At 37.7% G+C, this 25,029-nt stretch overlaps 1 protein-coding gene across 3 annotated transcripts in view; it reads right to left on the reverse strand.

The window, feature by feature from the left end:
• CHRM3 (cholinergic receptor muscarinic 3) overlaps window positions 1-25,029 on the reverse strand; it is a 529,779-nt gene that overhangs the window by 286,759 nt on the left and 217,991 nt on the right. The window lies entirely within an intron of this gene.

Below are 25,029 nucleotides of genomic sequence, written 5' to 3' on the forward strand. Positions count from 1 at the left end.
ACAGAATTTTTGAGTTGGAAGTGACTTCCTGGATCATGGTGCCTAACCTCACATACCTGAAGAGGATGGAGAGGGTCAGAGAAGTTAAGGTACCTGTCACTGGAAAAGAAATGTATCTATTGACTTCCTCATTCTACAGCTCCTCACGTCCTACCTGCCTAAGCTCCAGTTGCAAGGAAGGGAGATAGAGTGAGAAGAATAAAAATAAAGAAGTTGCTCCCAGCACTTTGGGAGGCCGAGACGGGCGGATCACGAGGTCAGGAGATCAAGACCATCCTGGCTAACACGGTGAAACCCCGTCTCTACTAAAAAATACAACAAACTAGCCGGGTGAGGTGGCGGGCGCCTGTAGTCCCAGCTACTCGGGAGGCTGAGGCAGGAGAACGGCTTAAACCCGGGAGGCGGAGCTTGCAGTGAGCTGAGATCCGGCCACTGCACTCCAGCCTGGGCGGCAGAGCGAGACTCCGTCTCAAAAAAAAAAAAAAAAAAAAAGAAGTTGCTCATCTCTTCATTTTACACGTAAGTGATGATTGCCTTCTTTTCTTAGCAAATTGGTTAGTATGGTCTGTGTTCAACAAGTATTGCAGTTGCTATCTTCTCCCAGACACTACTCAAAATATACGCATACAGTGATCTTACAGTTAGCCCATTCTCATACAGGAAGAAAATGCAATCTTCATGAAAATCCCCTAACTCCACTTCAGACACTAAGTGTACTGAGCCTGATAGCGAGGCCAGAATCTTAGGAAAGCACCTCCATTAGAAGGTTAACCTAGAGAAAGAAAAAGAAGTGCCAGGCTTTGCAGAAGAACCGGGGAACTATGTCACTGTGAAGGATGTGGCTGAGTTCAGAGGGTCATGAAGGGATGGGAAATGCTATGGAAGAACTTGAGGATGAGATCCCCTGATAAGGTGTGGTTGAATTTTTTAAAGGAGGACCTTGAAGTTTGCACAGCATGGTGACGGTGACACCAAATGGAAAGAGGACCGAGAAGAGACCGTGAGGTAAGAAGTAGAAGGATCCTAGAGGTGCATGTGGAAGGATTTTCTCAGCAAGTAAGAGAGGAGCCTAGTGAAACCTCTGTGAGTGTCATCTGTGACAAGATCAGCACAGAGACGGAGAGCAAACTTCGAGAGAGTATTACAGCAATTGGATATGTAATTGAGAATTTAAAAATAGATTTGTATTTTACATGTCTTTTTTTATTTTTTATTTTTTATTATCCTTTAAGTTCCAGGGTACATGTGCATAACGTGCAGGTTTGTTACATATGTATACTTGTGCCATGTTGGTGTGCTGCACCCATCAACTCGTCAGCACCCATCAATTCATCATTTATATCATGTATAACTCCCAATGCAATCCTTCCCCCCTCCCCCCTCCCCATGATAGGCCCCGGTGTGTGATGTTCCCCTTCCTGAGTCCAAGTGATCTCATTGTTCAGTTCCCACCTATGAGTGAGAACATGCGGTGTTTGGTTTTCTGTTCTTGTGAAAGTTTGCTAAGAATGATGGTTTCCAGCTGCATCCATGTCCCTACAAAGGACGCAAACTCATCCTTTTTTATGGCTGCATAGTATTCCATGGTGTATATGTGCCACATTTTCTTAATCCAGTCTGTCATGTCTTTTAAAAGTATTAATATGCAAAGGATTTGGGGGAAAAGAGTAATTGCTCCTTCATCAGTTTGAGAAACACATTTATGCTCACGAGCATTGGTCCTCTGCTGCTCTCATATCCCTTCTTCCTCTCTTTAGCGCCTCCCTCTCCCTCTGCTATCGCTTGCCATGTTGGAACTGTCAATCACGGGATCCTCTCCCACTTTCAGCAATGAAGGGCATCTGACCCAAGCAAGGCCTCTCAGACTCCTCCTCTCCCAAGATCCCCTTCCCCCCTGCCGTCCTCCCCCAGCCCTCCCTATCTGAGAAGTGTGTCTTATGGAAGGAAGGACTGAAACTATCATTCCATGAAGTGCATGCACTTTATACCCTGGGGTGGAAAACTGAGGTCGAGGGGGTAAGTTACCATGGGTCACAACTTGAAATCAGCTCTGCCTGACTCTTTCCACTAGCTGCCTTGCCTCTCTTACATAGCAGCACATTCTCAGGAAATAATATCTGTGTACCTAGAATTTCAAGAGTAAACTGAACCATATCAACACTCCCATTCCTACTACAGGAAATGAGCGTAAGTCATCAAAGAAGAACACTTCAGTGCGAGGATGGAGTCATTTCTCTCCCTCATCTCTATCTAACAAATAGACATTTTCTACTATTTAGGGCATGCTGATGAGCATACAATTCATCTTTCGCTGCTAATATCCCTGTAACATCTAATGAGTCAAAGGGCAAGTACTCAGTTAATTCCATTTAACCATGTGTCAGTCATCTCACAGAAACCCTTGTCTTGTGCATAGTAGGCGCTCAGAAAATATTTACAGGAGATTTTTTCATTAAAAGTAATAAATGCCAATTATTACAAACACATTTGCTTAATTTACAATTAGGAGTCCCAACATGGCCTACATGTTGAAATTCAGATCACTTTAAATAAGTAAATATATTATACAAAATTAAGTAGCACCTTAATGTTAAAATAGACATAAACACAACTCAATTACTGAAGTGTCTACTAATATCAATATCTTGTTCACTAAAAGATTTGGGAGACAATAAATGAGATTGAACATCTTGAAGTTTCTCTGATTAAATTTCTCTAGTATCAGATTCAGAAAGACATTCATTCTGAAAACAAGCAAAGGAATTGGCTTTCATCCTAGCTGCAGATTCATTCTATTGAACATTAATTGCATGTAACATTCATTTAGAGATGAGGTTCAAATATCTAAGTACAGATGACAGTCTTCTCCAAAACCCAGTAAACATGGCTCAAAGGTCACATAATCAAAATAAGATTGGCAATTCCAGAGAATGCTGTCCTAATTATATAGTTAGCCAAATAAAGAAGAAAACAAAACTAGAGACAGAATAATTATGGAAGGCTAGATGACAGGCTTCTTTCAACAGGTCAAAAAAAGTTACTCTGATTTATGATGTTCATAAAAAAGGTAAGATATTTTCCTAACCTCTTTAAAGTAGTACTGGCATACCTTGGAAATACTGTGGTTTTGGTTTTATACCACCACAATCAAGTATGTCACACACATGTTTTGATTTCCCAGTGCATATAAAAGTTATGTTTACACTATATTGTCATCAATTAGATGTGCAATAGCATTATGTCCAAGAAAGCAATGTACATCCCTTAATTAAAAATACTTTATTGCTAGAAAATACTAACAATCATCTGAGCCTTTATAGAGTTATATATATATATATATTTTTTTTTTGGTGGAGGGTTTACCTCAATGTTGATGGGTGCTGACTGATTAGGGTGGTGGTTGCCAAAAGCTGGGGAGGCTGTGGCAATTTCTTCAAATAAGAAACAACGAAGTTTGCTGCAGTGATTGACTCTTTCTTTTGTAACAGATTTCTCTGTAGCGTGTGATGCTATACATAACATTCTCAAGTAGCATGTGATACTGTTTGACAGCATTTTGTCCACAGTAGAACTTCTTTTAAAATTGGAACCAATCCTCTCAAAGGCTGCTGCAGCTTCTTTAACTAAGTTATGGTAATATTCTAAATCCATTGTGGTCATTTTAGCAATATTCACAGTATCTTCACCAAGAGTTAACTCCATTTCAAGAAAATGACTTTCTTTGCTAATCGGTAAGAAGCAACTCCTCCTCCAAGTTTTATCACGAGATAGCAGCAATTCAGGCCCATCTTCAGGCTCCACTTTAAATTCTAGTTCTCTTGCTGTTTCTACCACAATGGCATTTATTCTTTCTTCATTGAAGTATTGAACCCCTCAAAATTATCCATGAGGGTTGAAATCTGCTTCTTCAAACTCCTGTTAGTGTTGATATTTTTACCTCCTTCCAAGAATCATGAATATATTTAACAGCATCTAGAATGGTGAATCCTTTCTAGAAGGTTTTCAACTGACATTGCCCAGATCCATCAAAAGAATCTATGGCAGCTATAGCTTTATGAAATGTATTTCTTAAAATAATAAGACTTAAAAGCCAAAATTGCTCCTTGATTCACGGGCTGCAGAATGGATGTTATATTAACAGGCATGAAAACAATATTAATATCATCCTTGTATGCCTACATGAGAGCTATTGGATGACTAGATGCATTGTCAATGAATAGTAATATTTTTAAATGAATCTTTTTCTGAGCAGTAGTTCTCAACAGTAGGCTTAAAATATTCAGTACACCAGGCTGTAAACAGATGCATTGTCATCCAGGCTTTGTTATTCCATTTACAGAGCACAGGCAAAGTAGATTTAACATAATTCTTCAGAGTCCTAGGATTTTTTTTTTTTTTTTGAGACGGAGTCTCGCTATTTTTGAAATAATAAATGAATGCTACCTTCAACTTAACTAGCAGCTTCATTAGCTCCTAATAAGCAAGTCAGCCTGTCCTTTGAAACTTTAAAGCCAGACCTTGACTTCTTTCTAGCTATGAAAGTCCTAGATGGCATCTTCTTCCAACAGAAGGCTTTTCGGTCTACACTGAAAATCTAATGTTTAGTGTTGCCACCTTCATCAATGATCTGCACTTGCTACTTCACCTTGTGATTTTATATTATATAGACAGCTTTTGTCCTTAAACCTCATGAATCAACCTCTGCTAGCTTCACATTTTTCTTCTGCAGCTTCCTTTGCTCTCTCAGCCTTCATAGAATTGAAGAGTTAAAGCCTTGCTCTGGATGAGGCTATGGCTTAAGGGAATCTTGTGGCTGGCTGGATCTTCTAGCCAGGCCACTCAAACTTTCTCTGTATCAGCAATAAGGCTGTTTTGTCTTCTTATCATTTGTGTTTTCACTGGAGTAGCACTTTTCATTTCCTTCATGAACTTTTCCTTTGCATTCACAACTTGGCTGTTTGGTGTAAGAGGCATGGCTTTCAGCCTGTCTCAGATTTCCACATGGCACCCTCACTCAGCTTCGTTATTTCTAGTTTTTGATTGAGACATGTAACTCTCCCTTTCACTTGAACACTTAGAAGCTGTTGTAAGGTTATTAATTGGCCTAATTTCAATATTGTTGTGACTCAGGAAATGGGGTGGAGGGCAAGGAGAGGAAAAGAGATAAAGAAATGCGTGGTTGGTGGAGAAGTCAGAACACATTCATTAATTACATTTATCAATTAAGCTTGCCATTTTATATGGGAGTGGTTTATGGCATCTCAATACAATTATAACAATAACCTCAAAGATCACTGATCCCAGATCACCATGTCAGATATAATAATAATTAAAAAGTTTGAAATACTACAAGAATTACCAAGGCCGGGCGCAGTGGCCCACGCCTGTAATCCCAGCACTTCGGGAGGCCGAGGCGGGCAGATGAGGACGTCAGGAGATTGAGACCATCCTGGCTAACACAATGAAACCCCGTCCTTACTAAAAGTACAAAACATTAGCCGGGCGTGGCCGCGGGCGCCTGTAGTCCCAGCTACTTGGGAGGCTGAGGCAGGAGAATGGCGGGAACCCGGGAGGCGGAGCTTGCAGTGAGCCGAGATGGCGCCACTGCACTCCAGCCTGGGCCACAGAGCGAGACTCCACGAGATTCTATCTCAAAACAAAAACAAAAACAAACAAACAAAAAAACCAAAATGTGACAGAGACACAAAGGGAGCACTTGGGGTTGGAAAAATGGTGCCAATGGATTTGCTGAAGCAGGGTAGCTACAAACCTTCAATTTGTAAAAACCACAGTATCTGTGAAGCACAACGAACTGAAGTACAATAGAATAAAGTAAGTCTCCACCCACTTCTTTTACTATTATCCTACCACTCATACGACTATTCACATGCCCTTCTCATGAATCAGTACTATAGATTTCTCATCAATGCCTTTGATCTAACTCCCGCTTTGTAAGAGTCAATCCACCTCAGCATGGATGTGCCCTAATGTATTCTTTTACTATTTATAGAATTATGGTTGCATCCTTTTTCTTATTATAAACAATGTAGCAATAATAATCCGTGTGTGTGGTGTGTGTGTGTGTACATATCTATAATCCTCCTGAGAAGAAGCAATCCTCCTCCCTCCCTCAGTCTCCTGGGTAGCTGGGACTACAGGCATGAGCCAATATTCAAAAAAGAGATATTATACACACACACACACACACACACACACACGGATTATTATTCATTTTTTCATTCTATATTCCTAAAATTATGATGTATATGTTGTAGAGTATTCACATCTTAAATTTTGATACATACTGCTAGATTATTTATCAAAGCAGTTGTAGCAATTTTGTTTCCCTTTTCCTCACCATAACTGGATATTCTCTCTCTCTCTCTCACTCTTTCTCTCTCGATCTCTTATCTACCTACCTACCTATAATTGCCTATCTCTATTTCTATCTATATATGCATCTACCTATGTATCTGATTTTTGGCAAGAAAAGCAGTGTTCACAGATATATCTATGTATTATCTCTGGGGCCTCAAACACAGTCTTGCAGCAAAGGCAGACTGAAAACAATCTTTAGGCAAGGTTCTGATGTTGTGGCATTAAGAGGGAGATAATCCTTGAAAAATGTATTTTGAGAAAACAACGTAACTATTATTCACAAAGAGAATTTTAAAAGACTCTGTCCTGTTGAGTAAAAACTATGACATGCTCCATTTAGTAAGTAGCTTTAACATAGAAAAACACATCCAGATCTAAAAGTCAATGCTGTTATTTTTCCCATGAAACTATAATTTTAAAAATGTCTAACTCACCAAATGGTTTCCTATAATTTTTAAAGTTCAAAAAAATCTATAACAAAAGAAAAAGTCCAGTCTTGAAGCTCCTTAATTTTTAAAATAATATTATATCTTTAAAACGCTATTCTTTAGCCAGAGATGGCTCCATTTAGATACTTGAAAATATTAATCACCCTTTTCTTCAGGTAACCTTTCAGCAACCCCAGCTCAGGTGACTTATAATTATAGTCTATGAACCTCAGCCTCTCCCTCCACCCCCACCCTGACTCCCACCCCTCTCTCACTCTCTCTCTTAAGTCATAACATGAATGTGAAAGCCAGGGATAAGTAGTTCTTATTTTGGGCCAAACCAGTGTTACAGAGTCTGACCAAATAATAGCGTTTACAGGGGTTCAAGAAACCAATTTTAAAGGGGAAAAGTGCACCTATAGTTTTGATTCTTGTAAAAGATACTCTTTTGGGTGCTTCCGCCATGAACCAGAAACACAGCTTAAAGGACCACTAGTGCAATTTACAGTCCAATATCTCTCCATAGTTGGGCCGTCATTCTCATCAATTACGCTTTGGAACTGATTAGAAAATGAAGAATCAGTAACAATATTGGCTCAGTTTTAAAGCCTGCAGGCAGATATATTCTTAAATACTAGAAAGTAGCTATATTTTGTTCTATAGGTAGGACCTGCTTGTGTGGAGAATCTGTTTCATTTTTACTCTTCACTGCAATGGCAGGAAGTCTCCATCCAGGGATAGTTTTTCGCTGTCAACCAGGTTGGAGTGCAGCGGTGCCATCGTGGCTCATTGCAGCCTAGAACTCCTGGACTGAAGCAATCCTCCTCCCTCAGTCTCCTGGGTAGTTGGGACTACAGGCATGCACCACTATATCTGGCTAATTTTTTACATTTTTAATTTTTTTGTAGAGACGAGGTCTCACCATCTTGCCCAAGCTGGTCTCAAACTCCCAGGCTGGAACAATTCTCCTGCCTCCGCCTCTCAAAGTGTTGGGATGGTAGGTGTGAGCTCCCACGCCTGGCCAAAAATTCACCCTTGCTGGTATTGTAGAGAGTCACCAGGACTGTCTGGATTCTAACTGATAACTGACTAAGATGATAGTGTTCAGAGTAGGCAAATTCAAGCAATCAAAAGACACTACCTAGATGGTTACAACATTTCCGAGATTCTACTGGATGTCCCAGGGCTCCACATATTCGAAAAAGAGATATGGTCCTCAAATAAATTTGGAAAGTTCTGGGTTAAATACTATGTTACTATTACTGTTACAATGAGATTACTCAGAAATGTCAAAACTGAGATGTGGGCTGTGAACTTTCTAAAGGCAGCTATATTCTGATGCTTGCTTTTCTCAATTTTGTTTGACCATGTGGGGGAGCTATGCTAAATGATGCCCTGCGCAGACAGCTCAGGATTCTTCTCTACATCAGTACAGAAAGAAACAAAACTATTCTTTAGAGTCTAGCTTAGCCGAAAATTGAATGTGCTCTTGAGTCAAGATAAGTATTTGCCCAGATTTCATAGACTCTATAACATCACAAAAGTAAATGTATCTTTCTAAGAAGGGAATGCTGCACTCTGCATTGCACAACAATGACTAATGGATTTGGAATATTTTTAAAAATCTGATAACATCATTTAGAAACACATATCTTCAAATACCACATTTTGAAATGTAGCCATGATATTCTTAGATATACTCTTGAAAATCTAATGAGCTCCTGAAACTGTATTTAGCTAAAATTTCAACCTCTTAAATATTTGGAAAGGTCAGTTTTGATGTGATGAATTATAATTTTGGCAATTTCTATTGTACAGCTGTTCTCAGGAAATATAATACTGCTGGTACTGCAAACAACATATTTAATTGGATTCCTTCAAGTTTTTCTTGTAAAAAAGTCTTTCAGAAAATGCTCAAATGTTCTGATTAAATACAGCTTTTTCCTGCTGGCTTAAGCAATATCTTTGATTAGTAAATAGTTAAAATTTACTGCTGAATAAATGCCTGCCTGGAGCCAATGACACCCTGGCTCTACAGAGCAAAAGCACAAAGGGGTATCTTTTTTTTTTTTTTTTTGAGACGGAGTCTCACTCTGTCACCCAGGCTGGAGTGCAGTGGCCGGATCTCAGCTCACTGCAAGCTCCGCCCCCTGGGTTTACGCCATTCTCCTGCCTCAGCCTCCCAAGTAGCTGGGACTACAGGCGCCCGTCACCTCGCCCGGCTAGTTTGTTGTATTTTTTAGTAGAGACGGGGTTTCACCGTATTAGTCAGGAAGGTCTCGATCTCCTGACCTCGTGATCCGCCTGTCTCGGCCTCCCAAAGTGCTGGGATTACAGGCTTGAGCCACCGCGCCCGGCCAGGAAGGGGTATCTTAAGTGAAACTCCCAATTAAAAATATGGTTGCAAAGAACAGTTGCATGGTAAAATGTACTCTACGTTATGTTCGGCAAAACACAAACAACCTAGATATAAGTTGTGTGGACATATCCAGTTTTATAACTATAAATCTATGCACAAAATAATCTTAAAAAGACATACATTAAATTTAGGTTTAACCACATGAATTTGCCGAGTGAGGAGGACAACAAGTCTATTAGCAGCAATTTCGTACAGTTCAACTTGCAGATCACAATGTTAATAATGCTTACAGCTTGAGGACTGATAATAATAGTTATTTATTTGTTTATTTAAGGTTCTTTCCTTTATTTTCCAAAGTGTTCCTAACTAGCCATCATTGGTTTTAGATAACACTATTTTTTTTTAAACAAAGATAGAGGCACAAGTATGTTGAGAGATTAGGTTGCTTATTGGCGAGGAAGAAGTAGAAGGAAGGCTCTGAGCTCTGATTTCAAAGTCATGTTCAAAGGTTGTATAGAGAGTGGAACATCTCACTGGAAGAGTAGCATGTAAGAAAGCATCCTGGCTGAACCAAGGTTTAGGAAGAAACACTCGTCACATTCAGTGTTAAAGACTGCCCTCCTTTTGGGTCCAAGTCATGGAACAGAAGGGTGACATCAATTACATCCAGGATGAGGCACTATGGTAATGGAGATATTTGGGTGACATCAATTACACCCAGGATGAGGCACTACAATAATGGAGATAATTGGATTATTGATGTAGTAACATTCTTGTCACTTAAGATACTTTCCCTTTATTTAATTTGTGAGTATACAGATGAACTTCCTACAAATATCTATCAGAGTTGTATAAGTTGTTTATTGCTTGTGTTTATGGTTGCCCAATCAATGCATTCTAATAACCAAGGCTACTGCCTGGTCTTTCTAAAACAGAAGCACTCTAGAAGATTCCTACCATCCTTCAGTCCCCATGCCAGATGACCAAAGGAAGTGTCACTTCTCCCACTTGGTAGGAGCACCAGGCCTGTACAACGGAAGGAGCTTTTCCCACCCGATTCTTAGCTGATAACATGGAGGTACCTGCGACTTTTCTAACAAAAACCCTCTTGGATCTTAGAATTAAGTGACTCACATTTCCTATAAAACAGAGATGCTCACCTTACATAAGTTTTTGAAACCATGAAATAAAGTAGCATATAGAGTGTAGCAAATGTCTGGGACATAGAAAGTGTCCAGGAACCAGACGTTACTATTTTTATATAATGGGACTGTGCCCAAAGGGTGGCTAACACTAATATGCTTTTTCAAAGCCTGACCTCCCACATCCTTTTTCTTCAGGGTATCTGCCCCACCTGTAAGCTCCGTATCTGGCTTATTTGAAAGGCTATATGCTTTTTATTTGAGTATAATACCTTTGTATTCCATTTTCCTTTTTTAAATTCCAACAATCCTACTGTGTATAAAATAAGCATTACTTTGAAATACATTTCCTGAATTTTTGGCAATTAGACACTCATCTTGGGATTGAAAAATACTATCTATCTATCTATCTATCTATCTATCTATCTATCTATCTGCAATCCATAAAATTATTCCTACCGTTTGTGTAAATTAAAGCACACTGTTTTCCTTAAACCATATGTAATATCAGCTATCCTGAAAAAAATGTGTTTTGTCAGAAAAGGTAAACGCTAGGTTATTTAATTAGCTAAAAGCAGCACGCATCATTGGAAATCTGAGTTCCAAGGAAAGAATATAGTTAGGAACTTAAGTCCACTTTTCCTGGGCCCAGCATAAGCCTATTTTGTAAATAAGCATGAAAATCCTACCATTATTTCCATGTCCTCCAAGTAAGACCTGACAGCCATTATCCACATCACGCACATAATATTAGTAATGAATCCTTAAGCTAGGATTCTAGTTTAAAATTCCACACTATGTGTGCCATTGTGCATTTGGATTTTTGGGTTGCTCTCTCAGTAATACGATGTAACTGATGTTTTCATTTGTTCAGTTTTTAAGGGATTGATTTGATTGTAAATATTTTAAAAATAAGCAGTCTCTTTCCTACCTTCTGTATTTTTCAGAAGTCAGAATCTGATTAATTTTTGAGAAATATAACTAATCACTTTAACTCACAAAACTTGGTCTCTAGGAAAGCACAGGCAGGATACAGGAATATCTGAATTACCCTGCTCTTTTGTTTTTCTCTTAAATGCGATCTTGCATCCTTTTAAAATTTGTTATTATTATTATTATTGGAGACAGGGTCTCATTCTGTCACCCAGGCTTGAGTGCAGGGGTGCAAACATAGCTCTCCGTAGCTTCAAACTCCCGTGCTCAAGAGATCCTCCGGTCTCAGCCTCCCAAGTAGCTGGGACTTCAGGTGCACACCACCACATTCTCTACTTGTTTTATTTGCTTAATTTTATTTATTTTTGTATAGAGAGGGGTATTTCACTATGTTGTTGAGGCTGGTCTCAAACTCTTAGCCTTAAGCAATTCTCCTGCCTTAGCCTCCCAAAGTGCTGGGATTACAAGTGTAAGCCACTGTGCACAGCCCATCCTTCTTGATCACTGCTGTCAGCACTTTACATCTCTGATTAATGACTGGAGTCATTACTATGGGGTGAGTGTGTGTGAGAGAAGGAGACAGAGACACAGACAGAAGGTGAAAGAGAAACGGAGTGAGTCAGAATGAGACAGAGAAATAGAAAAAGAAACACACACATGCGGAGGGAAAGACTGCCGGGGGAGAGACAGACAGGTACACATACAGATACACAATGACTGATAACTGTTTTTCTTCTCCCAAAGCACTTACCCTATGGAGCCTTCGCTTCCACTCCCCTTCTACCTGCAGACCTTTCGTCATCTGACATTGAGGCTTCTGCTTTTTGTCTGTGTGTCTGGGATGCCAACTCTGAATTCTGCTTCATTATGTGGTACTTGAAATTGGGAGGGGTTTCAAAGACACATGTTGTGTGAGCATCATTTTTCTATAACTACAAACCCTGTATTTAAATATGTATATAGATGTAACATTGTCTTGATTCTTTTCTTTAAAAAAAAATCACATATTGCAGTTTGCTGCTCTGAAGTTACTTGTTCTGCTCCAAGTCACTAGTCATTTGTTGAAGATAAGCTCTAACAAGGCAGAAACAGCCTTAAGGATGATCAGATGTTTGGCCTTTCTTGTGCACACCCTACATGCAATCTGTTCTTGGTTTAGCAAAATCTTGGGCTTTGTGAAACATCGCATCATCTCTTCACTTAGCTGCTTAGGTCCTCCTAAAAGTGCTGGGAGAGCCATATGGAAGACGATGAGGGGCATCCCAAATCACATCTGCCCCATTTGCCATATAGTTTTCGGCAGCATTCTCCTAATCTTAGGGCCAAGAAAGAAAAATAGCATACACAGACAGGGTTTACTTAATGCCAGGCAGTTTTCAATAATTACTTCATAAAATTCTTACAATAACTCCATAGTTAGAGGGGTATTCTTATCATCCCTGTAATTGAGAAGGGGAAATTGAGGTCTGAAAAATTGAAGGAGCTTCCTCAAGATGGCCCCATTAGCAAACCACCAGGGGTAGAGTGTGAACCTGGGCTGTCCAGCTCCAGAGCTGGAGCTCCTGATCAATATGTCGTTCTACACAGCTGTTTGGTGAGTCCATCCCACCTCACTTCACAAGGACACACAGAGTTGAGAGGAAGCTCCTGTAAGAACTGTGATATGATGCTCAGCATCCTTTTAGGTGCATGTTTGCAGGGAACGGAAAAGAAAGCCTGAAGAAGAAAACTAGAAATTCACTGCTTCTTGGAGTGCAGGAATGCTACCCTGTTCACGTTGACATTTCTCAGTGCTTAGTGAAAAGTGAGGTTGGCAAGCAGTGAGAACAGGCCGGTGTCTGTTTATCTGTGGATTTGATTGCTTTTTTTCTTATCTGTCTGAAGAGGAGGGCGTGCAATTCACGGAACAGGGAGAAATCTTTTCTGATTTAAGGAAAAGCTGAAATTGTAAAGAACACTTTGCAAAACTCAGGATGTCCTGAAATCCTTGGTTTATGGAGGTGACAGTTCAGTAAACAAAAATGCACATTTCAGCTATATAGCAATTAATAAAACTACCTAAGAAAAATTAAGCAAAAACTGGTTAATTATACATGATATTGTGTCTTGTGATATATTAATTAAAGTAAAAATCAAAAGTATGGCACATGTCATCTAAGACTCTTCCGTTTAAGAAGCTTGGAGCAACAGAAATTGTGACTGTCCCTTTGAAATGATGAAATGGTGAGATCTAACTAAAAAAGGTGCGGCGCTTCCATCACTGAATATCTCTAAGCAGAGAAAGAAGAGATTGCCAGGTTCATGAGGAGATGAGAAAGTAGAGAGCTAGATTAAAGGCAGAACAACCTGAGCTCCCCAGCTCCGTGATCCAGCAGTTATTTTATGGATGAGTTTATGTACATAAACTCATTTACATAAATTAGAATTATATATACTGTAGTTAGAATTATTAAAATCTGTTAAAATTGTCTTATTCACTTCATTTTTTGTCAGTATCAGAAACATCTTAATTGTAACATTGGTAATACGCTTTTGGTGTCTGAATTGTCATGTTATAGAACTTTGTCCACATCGTCATGCAACGATTCCATTGTTCAGAAAAATGACTCAGATTAGATTTTCTATTAGATGTAATAAAACATGTCGCTTGCAAACCTTGGATTTGGTCAGTGTTTAATGGATTGTCTCTTGACAAAATATTATACTTTTGAAAGTCAAGCTATAAAAGTGAGCATATCAGAGTGTATCACATTTAATGACTGTAATTGAGAAGGACTCAGTTTGCAATTTTTAGATTTTTCCAGTAAGATTAACTTGATTGTATTTCAGCCCATTGTATTCATTTTGGCAATTTCATTGCTCAGAAAGGGAAATAAAGTTACAACTCAGATTTATTTATTTATTTGTACAAAGGTTCACCGGAGGAGGAAAATTACGGCACGATTTATAATTTGTTGCTAAAAAATTCATTACTGTTCAGGGCATTTCTTTTTTTTATTTTTTTGAGGCTGAGTCTCACTCTGCCGCCAAGCTGGAGTGCAGTGGCGCGATCTTGGCTCACTGCAACCTCTGCCTCCCGGGTTCAAGCAATTCTCCTGCCTCAGTCTCCTGAGTAGCTGGGACGACAGGTGTGCACCACCACGCCCACGTAATTTTTGTATTTTTAGTAGAGGCTGGGTTTCACCATGTTGGCCAGGATGGCCTCAATCTCTTGACTTAGTGATCTGCCCGCCTCAGCCTCCCAAAGTGCTGGGATTACAGGCATGAGCCACAGCGCCTGGCCTAGGGCACTTCTTAAAAGAAAACATTTGAGTGTTTTACAAAAGCACAGAGGGTGGAAACTAAAGTCAAACAGACTTGATGTGAACTCCACTTTGTCACATACTCACGACCTTGGGAAAGTATCTTTCCTTGCTGTGCCTCAGTTTTGTCATTTTAAAAAGGGATCACAATACACACAAGCTGATGTGAGGACCAAATGGTTTAATGTAAAAGTGCTATTCACTTTTAGCTATTATTGTGTCTACATGAAGCTACAATGTGTTGCATGTATATTTCAGATTAGGAGCAGCATTAGAGAGAACTCAATAACCATGACATGAGAAATGGGACTGTAATGTATTGTTTAAAAAGAAACTTTAATCATATGTGAGAGAGGTATTAAAAATAAGATGCATAAATTCTAGTATCACAGCTCTTGAATAGTAATACTAGAACTGGCTCATATTCTTGATTATTCTTTTCAGATTAATCTTAAAGGATAATGAAGTTCAATTGGATGAATTTAGGGATAAAAAGGTGATTTTTTTTTTTTTTTTGAGACGGAGTCTCACTCTGTCGTCCAGGCTGGACTGCAGTGGCGAGATCTTGGCTCACTGAAAGCTCCACTTCCCAGGTTCATGCCATTCTCTTGCCTCAGCCTCCCGAGTAGCTGGGACTACAGACATCCGCCACCACGCCTGGCTAATTTTTTTTTTTTTTTTCTAGTAGAGATGGGGTTTCACCGTGTTAGCCAAGATGGTCTTGATCTCCTGACCTCATGATCTGCCTGTCTCGGCCTCCCAAAGTGCTGGGATTACAGGTGTGAGCCACAGCGCCTGGCCTATAGTACTTTTAACATACATTTACATGATCTGTGCCTAAATAGATATGAAGAATGATTACACTCTACAAGACAAACAACCCAGTAGAAATATGGACAAGAGATTTCAACAGTCACTTCAATAAAAAACACATATAGATGCTAACTAAGTATATGAAAAGATGCTCAAGATCATTAGTCATTAGGGAAATGCTAAGTAAAACAAGTACCACTAGACATCCACTAAAACGACCACAACTGAAAATACTGACCACAACAAGTATTAGCAAAGACGTGGGGGCAACTGGAATTGTCATCGGCCGCTGAAAATGTAAAATGCTATAATCGTTTTGAAAAAAGAGTTTGGCAGTTTCTCAAAAATTTAAACATTACCTACCATGCAACCAGACATTCTACTCCTTGGTATTTACCTAAGAAATGACAGCATTTTTCCACACATAGATAGGGACGCAGATATTCACAGCAGATTTACTTCAACAACCCAACATTGGAAAAAAGCCAACTGTCTCTGGAGGTGACTGGATAAACCAGTAGTGGCATATCGGCATAATGGAGTAGTTCTAAGCAAGAAAAAGAAAGAAACTATTGGCAGAAACAAAAGTATACATAAATCTCAAAATAATTTAGCTGACTGAAAGAAGCCAGATCAAAAGAGAGTACACTTTTTATCATTCTATTCATTTAAAATTCCTGAAAATGCCAACTAATCTATACTGACGGAAAGCATATCTATGGTTGCCTGGTGATAGGAAATGAGGGTGGGAGGTCAAAGGGAGGGATTACAAAGGATTGCAAAGACATGACAATGTATTACAAAGTGTGGAACACGCTCATCATCTTGCTTTTGTTGGTGATTTTCACATGTGTACACATATGTCAAAACTTCAAATTGCACACTTTAATATGTACAGTGTATAACAATTACGTCTTGGTAAAGCTTAAAAAAAGCCATAAATAAACCCTGTGTTTTGATTTATAGTACTTTTCAAAAACCTGCAATGTATGCAAACAGAAAATTTAAAAATATGGGGATCTGTACCAAAAATGATTTGAGATTGAATTGTTACATGTAACATGTTTAATCTACTTGTGAAGTTAACATTCTTCCTGGAGCAAGCATTCTGCCTAATCGTTTTACATTTAAAACTGTTGTCTTGCTGAAACTTGCCATTTTTTCTCCAGAATTAAGTCATGGAACTCATAAATGTTGACCTTCATTCACGTTCCTAGGGCTGCTGGCTCGGCAGCACCACTGTTGTTCTATGGCGCTTGCAAGGTGGTACTCAAAGATACGAAATGTTCTAAAACACAGAATTATCGAGGCTTATTGTTTTGCGGATTTGGCAATTGTAGCTAAGGCACTTCCTTGCATGTAAAAGTATTCATGTTGCTTATTTTAGGACATACAAAAAAAAAAAAAAAAAGAGAGATGAAAACATCTAGGAGGAAATATCCTTGCAAAGAAGAATTTTCTCAGAACAGCTCTTTTTAGAAATTCTAATTTATTAAAACCCACACACACAAAAAACGTAACAATAAGTATGTGGGGGAACATTCTCAAAAGCAAAGCAACCTTTGAACAACAAGGGAGGCATATGTGATAAACACACAAGGATTCAGATGGCAGAATACTTAAGTTACATCCTACACCTACCATGGTGCATGATTGGAAATCTCAGCCAATGAGAAAGGAATTTGACTTGTTTATAACTAAATGATTTCAAAATACAATTAGACATAAACTTTAAAATGTAGCTATAACAAAAATTATATTTAACATTGGATATGAGTGCAATTTATTACATTTATTATGATATAGGGTGGAGCCTATCAAAATAAAGGTAGTACCTCACGAAGCACAAAAACAACTTTGCTATGAATAAATACTTGGGCATTGCTTCAAGTGAAAAGACGTCTTCCTGTTAAAACACATAAACTCCTGAGGCAATGAGTAGTTGCCCAATGAAAGCTTTCTCTAATTCTAAATGCAAACAAATAATGCATACCTATGTCACAATCATAAAACAACGCAGAACACAAAATGTAATGTAAAACACTTTTCAATATTAAGTGAATAGAAGCAAAGAAACAAGCATTGCAGTTTTAAAGTATTATAGGCCACTTGCATTAAAAAAAGACTTCAAATAAATCTAAGGCATGTTAGGTTTGGGATATTTTTCAGGTGAAATAACAGATTCCAAAATTAATGTGTGATATACACACATACACAGAAAATAGAATGGTTGGTTTTACTAAGCCTTTTTTTTTTAGTTTGAACTTTTCATATTAATAGTATTTTGGTGAGATATATAATTAACATGTTAAAAAAACTCCCATGAGAAAGAAAAGGCTAGTAAGGGTTTGTTTATTTTTTAAATTTGTAAACATTCGAAATTATTTAAGAAACTGACCTTGTAATTAATTTCAGTCTCATGAGCACGTTTTTATTCCCTAGGTACACAGAAACAAGGAATCCAGGTAACCTCTAAACTAAGAAACAGTTGTTTCAACAGGATGCCCATGCATTTGTTAAAGGGAATTTGACAACTTTTTTTTTTTTTTTTTTAATTTTGTTTTGTTTTGAGACAGAGTCTCGCTCTGTCGCCCAGGCTGGAGTGCAAAGGTGCCTTCTAGGCTCACTGCAATCTCCGCCTCCCGGGTTCCCGCCATTCTCCTGCCTCAGCCTCCTGAGTAGCTGGGACTACAGGCGCTTTTTTTTTTTTTTTTTTTTAAACATTAAAAAAGAATAACTTTTTCTGTGCAGTTACCATATGCTAGGCTTTATTCTAAGCACCTTAAATGTATTAACTCATTTCTCACAACAATCCTATGCAGCTACTACTACTATTCTCCTTATGTAGATGAGATAAGGTATTAAGTCATTAAGGGTTAGCCTGTGGGAATACGCACAACAGATGAACTTGTATACATTCCCTTTTGAGGTGGAAATTTTTTTGTTGCTTTAGAAAAACAAACAACAAACAAAAAAAATCACACGTTTTCACTGAAATGAAATTAAATGACTTTCACTTAAATAAATTTCACTTAAATAAAACCTCAGCAGTAAGAGGGTACGAAGGCCACAGAAGTGAGGATAAGAAGGCAGAACACACCCTTAGAGGAGAAAGGGGACTTAAGCCCCCTTTCAGGGCTTAAGTCTTGGGTGCTGCCTGGTTGGTTTGTGGTGATAATGTTTTTGGATGGCCTTAGGAGAATTTTGGGAGCACAGAAGAGACCATTTAGAAGTTTACATTAGAATTTAAAGTTAATTTTCCACTCACTGAAGTTACAAATCAAAACCACAGCTCCCTTAGGCTTTTTATTTAGCCTACACCAAGTTATAAATCTGGTAATTTTGACAATCAACTTAGAGTACCAGGACTCAAGGTTTTAGGTTTCAGGATGTCTTCACAGTCTTAAAAATTATTGAGGCAACACAGAGCTGTTCTTTATGTAAATTAAACCTACCATATTAGTCATTAAAACTAGAAATGTATGGTCGGGCGTGGTGGCTCATGCCTCTAATCCCAGCACTTTGGGAGGCCAAGGCGGGTGGATCACAAGGTCAGGAGATTGAGATCAGCCTGGCCAATATAGTGAAACCTCGTCTCTACTAAAAATACAAAAATAAGCCGGGCGTGGTGGTGGGTGCCTGAAGTCCCAACTACTTGGGAGGCTGAGGCACAAGAATCGCTTCAACCCAGGAGGCGGAGGTTGCAGTGAGCCGAGATCACACCACCACACTCCAGCCTGGGCAACAGAGCAAGACTTTGTCCCCCGCCATCCCACCCCCAAAAAACACAAAAAACACAAAAAACTAGAAATTTATGAAAAACATGTACTTAATTCAGTTAAGTTAGATAATTCCATTAAAATTAGCATAATTAAATATCTTTTTATGAAAATAACTACATATTCTAAGATAAAAAAGTAGTAAAAAGTGACATGATTTACATTTTTTGCAAATCTCTTCCATATCTGGCTTAATGAACAAACACCTGGACTCTCTTCTCTGCTTCTGCACTGTGTCTACTACAATACCATCCCTAATGACTCCTCTGGTCAAGTACACTGTACACTGAGACAGTGAGAGCAAACAAGGCAAACTGTCTCTTAGCAGTATTACGAAAATAGTTTTGACCATGGTAAACCCTGAAAAGACCTGGAGAACTCCCTTGGAAACTCAACCTAAAGTGACTTTGAAAGATATTTATTACCATCGATATGCATATACCTTTCTAAGTGTTATAAATGCCTAAATGAAAAACCTTCATTACCACTCAAGTAGTTCTCATATAGCTAATAAACTGACCTTATAAAAGGAATAAACCTTAAGTTATCTTAAATATTTTGATGGAGGACACAGATTTTTGCTCAAAATTCCAACTTTAAATGAATGATATGATTATACACTGTAAACTGGAATTATCAGACTGTAATTCTAATAGGACAAATTCTTTTAAAATTACATATGTAATTTTCAAACATAAACACATTCTCCTTAAAACAAAAATATTATATTATGATCATGATTATTTTAAACATTTCTGTACAGTCATGCTTTGCTTAATGATGAGGATAGAGTCTAAGAAATGTGTTATTAGGTGATTTCCTCTTCATGAGAACATTGTAGAATATATTTATGCAAACCTAGATGGTGTAGCCATACACCTTGGTGATATGGTATAGCCTGTTGCTCCTGGGCTACAACCTGTACAGTATGTTACTGTACTGAATGCCATAAGTGGTTGTAACAAACCCGTACAGTATGTTACTCTACTGAATACTGGACATGGACAGTGCATGTAATAGTGGTCCCATAAGGTTATAACATGGTATTTTTACTGTTGGAACACAATAGTAAGTATTCGTGTATTTATACTGTATCTTTGATATGTTTAGATGCATTAATACTTACTGTTGTGTTACAACAGTAAAAATACCATGTTATAACCTTATGGGACCACTATTACATGCACTGTCCATCACTGATGGAAATGTCAGTACGTGGCACATGACTGTATTTAAAATGTTAGCTCTCTGAAGCTTGGATAGTTCATGTGGCTCTTCCTGGCAAACAATCAGTATAACTCAATCTTTACATGACTTCGTCAAATACATAATTCATCTTTATTTCATAAAAATAATATTGAATCAAATTTCTGTATTAAAATTGCAGTTACTAAATGGAGCAGTTTGATAATAAAGAAACCTTCAATGAAATTAACCCATGAAAGTTGTTGGTTTGCATGGCAAAAATAATAATAAAAATAAAACAAATGAACCCCAATAAGCATTGATTAAGGAAGTAAAATTGAGAAAAATTACTCTGAAATTAAACAACCAAGAAATAGAGTGAACAATCTTCAAAAAGTATAGAAGTTCTAAAATATCAGTTAGCGCGCTTTTTTCCCCCATTGCACCACTTCAGAAGAAAACTATCTGCAATGGCTGCAAATCCCTAGATTAAGGGAACAATGAAAATATCTAAAAGTTCTTAGGTTGGAATGCATCAGATGTCATCTGTGTTGAGATCTATTTGTCTTGGATTATTTGTAAGCCACAGAAAATGATGCCAGCCTCTGGAGATCCAGGGTCTGTCCCTTCATTATGGAGAGCAGTTGCCACCCAACACACTGAGTAAACAGGGCAAAGAGAGCCAGCAGAGATTCACTTGGCTCTGGACATAAATCTCAGAGAAGTAAGTATATTGCTCAACATATAGTGGAATACTATAGACAATCTTTCCAGTTCTCAATAATTTCAGTTATAAACTAAAAGAGGTGAGAATGTGCTTAAGAATTTATCTAGCCTAGTAAGTATTAAGTGAGGGAGATAAAATTAATGAAATGATTGAATATTAGGGCAATACTCTTAAGTTGTATTTAGAGAGTTTTTTTTTTTTTTCCAGACTGTCAGAAAAAAGAAACCCAGAGTTTCCCAGATGTGCTAAGAATTTTCTAATCCATTTAAAGTTTTATTGCATTTCCAACTTAATAAACGTTACTTCTTAAAGTGTAAATAATCACCACCTTCAACTTAAGCAACACAAAAAACACAGGCCTGAGTATGTTTAATCAAGCATCTGCATCTCAAAGAACAACAAAGAATAAGATATTTAATTCAAAGAAAAATGATTTACACAAGGAAATTTTTAAAAATGTATTTTAATTTTTAAATATACATTTTATAAATCCCCTTCATTTTTACTAATACATTACTGAGCATTTCGTGGTTCTTATCTAACTTCATCTTTAACTGCATGTCTGAAAATTGATAACGGTACTAAAGAAAACGAAATAGAACTTGGACCATAATTTACTATTTTCAAATATTAGGAGTAGGAAATGACTAAGCTACAGAAAATTAATTATAGTTATAATCTTCACCACAAACAGAACTTCATGCAAAACTAATTTTTATTGTAAAACATCATATCTGCAAACTGTCCATAATGTGTATGCATTTATTTTTAAAATAAAAATAAAATTACCACCCATGCACTCATGACTCAGCTTAGCAATACCTTTCAAGTATCCTGTGAGCCAAGCATATAAGGTTAGTTTTCATGAAATATTTAATATTTCCTCTGGTAAAGCAGAGGGTTGGTTTTTAGATCCAGATAGAAAAAGCAAAAAGAAAAATAGAAACACCTGGCTGTAAAATCATGCGACCCGGACCTCATTGGCTTTGACTACACATGCTTACCTAGTTTGAGAGCAACCTTCCTTCCAAATGCTAACTGAACACCATCCCCAGGTGAGAACAAGTAGATGAGCAGTGCCTAATTAGCATATACTTACTTTATCCAAGGCCACAGAATCCGTGACCTCGCCTATCACTGAATAGTATTGGTGATAGCACCTGTTCAGAAAAAACTTAGATGTTTTAAAAATAGTAGCTTTATTGTTTATTCTTGCTTTATCTACCTATTCCAAAAAGCTAACTTGTCTATGTTCTCATCTTTAATTATAAGGACTCTACAAAAAATTTGAGATGAAAAATAAAAAGTATTATACTTACAAAAAAAAAATCTTTTTTTTTTTTTTTTTTTTGAGACGGAGTCTCGCTCTGTCGCCCAGGCTGGAGTGCGGTGGCCGGATCTCAGCTCACTGCAAGCTCCGCCTCCCGGGTTTACGCCATTCTCCTGCCTCAGCCTCCCGAGTAGCTGGGACTACAGGCGCCCACCACCTCGCCCGGCTAGTTTTTTGTATTTTTTTAGTAGAGACGGGGTTTCACCGTGTTAGCCAGGATGGTCTCGATCTCCTGACCTCGTGATCCGCCCGTCTCGGCCTCCCAAAGTGCTGGGATTACAGGCTTGAGCCACCGCGCCCGGCCCCCCCAAAAAAATCTTATTGTGATAAAGAACCAACACATACTACAACATGGATGAACCTTGAGACAATCTGCTAAGTGAAAATGAGCTGGTCACTAAAATACAAAATATTGTATGATTCTATTTTTATGAGGTAGCTAGAGCAGTTGAACTCTTAGAAACAGAAGGTGGAAAGGTGGTTGCCTGAGGCTGGGGGAAGGAGGAATTGGGGAAATGAGTTTAATGGGTACAGAATGCCAGTTTTGCCATAGGAAAAAGGTCTGGAGACTGGTTGCACAACAACAGTGTACTTAGTAACATTACTGAACAACAGTGTACTTAATAACATTACTGCTGCACAACAACAATGTACGTAATAACATTACTGAACTGTACACTTGTACACTTAGAAATTGTTAAGATGGAAAATACTATGTTATCTTTTTTTACCATAATTAAAAAATTTTAAAAGAATTCTCTATACTATAAATATAAATTTGAAAAAGAAAAGTTTATAAACACATATGCAACATTTCTGATAATTCAATGCCAGATGAACATTCCTTACACTATTACTGCAAATAATGCTACACAAAAAACTTTTGCGTAGATGCTTAGTAAGGTGTTTCTAGCACGACATAGGATCTACTTCCAACAGGCTTTGTAAATAATTACTTGCACGTTGAAGTTAATGAAACAAACATGTATTAGGTGCCTACGATCTGCTTGTTGTTTAAAATGCTACATCTTATTAACAGTTATTTCAGATTTTTTTAGTTTAAGATGGACTTTAAAGGGCAAATAGTTAATTTATTTTCCTCTATCAAAATGTATCACTAATGAAAATCCCATGTCAATTCAATATTTCACTCTCCCAGTTATTTCCTTTTCTTACCAAAATTCATAATCTTAAATGAATACTTCATCTATAACAATACCTAAAATTGTCTGGGTCTCTTGTTAGAATGAATTTTTATTACTCAGGAGGCTGAGGCAGAAGAATGGCATGAACTCGGGGAGGGGAGCTTGCAGTGAGCCAAGACCGCGCCCCTGCACTCCAGCCCGGGCGACACAGTGAGCCTCCGTCTCAAAAAAAAAAAAAAAAAAAAAAAAAAAATATATATATATATATATATATATATATATATATATATATAATAGATAGATAGATAGATAGGTGGATAGATAGATAGATGGATAATTTTAAAGTCAGAAGTGGTTCCTCTTAGTAAAAATACGATTAAAAACACAGGATCAATTTATTGACATTATGGCACTTATAAAGTCAAGGTCTTGTAAGATGAAAGAAGGAGGCAGTATGGAAGCTTTAAACTGAAGACTATTTGGTGGGAAACAGTTATTGCACCACTAGGAACAAAGGGATAGTGTTCAAATTTACATAAAAAGCACAGAAACAGAAAACACTGAAAAGGACAAAAGCATCCAAATAACAACTGTAAGAGCAGCCACAGAAGCAGAGCAAGAGCCACCATTTATCCGTTTGTTGAGCACTTATTATATTAGATATTTTATTTATCTCTTTTATTTAATCATCACAATAAGTTTGTCAGAGTATTTCCTACCATTTTAAAAAATATGAAGACTAAAGTTTCAGAGTGCTTACTTAATTTGTTCATTGCTACACTGTCGGTACCCATGAGCCTTTTTTTTTTCTAATGGGTTTTAAGATTATAAAACTCTAATAGGCCCACATTTTCTCTAAAATACATTTCCTTTATCTGACTCTAACCTCATTCCCATTTATTTCCCATTTTAGGACTCAATAAGCGCTGCCAGATTTTCATGCATATTGACATTTCCTTTAAGAAAATACAACTTAAAAACCACTTCCATCACAGGGGATGAGTTGGGTCAAAAAAATTATTTCCTTGTTTTATGGATCAGGAAACAACTCCACATTGCCATTACACACATCACCATTACTCACATTCTGTGCCTCCCATCAATCACCAAACAGCACAGACTTCAGCAAATTAACTGGAGAAGACACAAGATTTGAGAGTGGAACTGGCTAAAATGAAGGTTCTAGCAGGGATTTACTCCCTTAGGATAATTAATACATTTCCTGAAATGTGAAGATCCATTTAAGAAGTTATATAATCCTCTCCATTGGATTCCTACAAATAATATTTCAAATGAGAGAGATGATTCCTGACTTCTGTCCTTAAGCTTTAAAATTACTCCCCCTCCTCACATACTTTTAATCAACGGGTTTAACAATCTCAAATGGACTTTGTTGCACTAGAAGGGAGAAAACACATTATCATTTAAGCTATGCTCAGAGACGGATGTTAAACGACAGACAGTGAACAGAGAGAAATAAGGAATGAATGCAAGAAAGAATGCATACA

Source organism: Trachypithecus francoisi, unplaced genomic scaffold, assembly GCF_009764315.1.
Source record: "Trachypithecus francoisi isolate TF-2019V2 unplaced genomic scaffold, Tfra_2.0 Lachesis_group5, whole genome shotgun sequence".
In the NCBI taxonomy this organism is placed as follows: Eukaryota; Metazoa; Chordata; class Mammalia; order Primates; family Cercopithecidae; genus Trachypithecus; species Trachypithecus francoisi.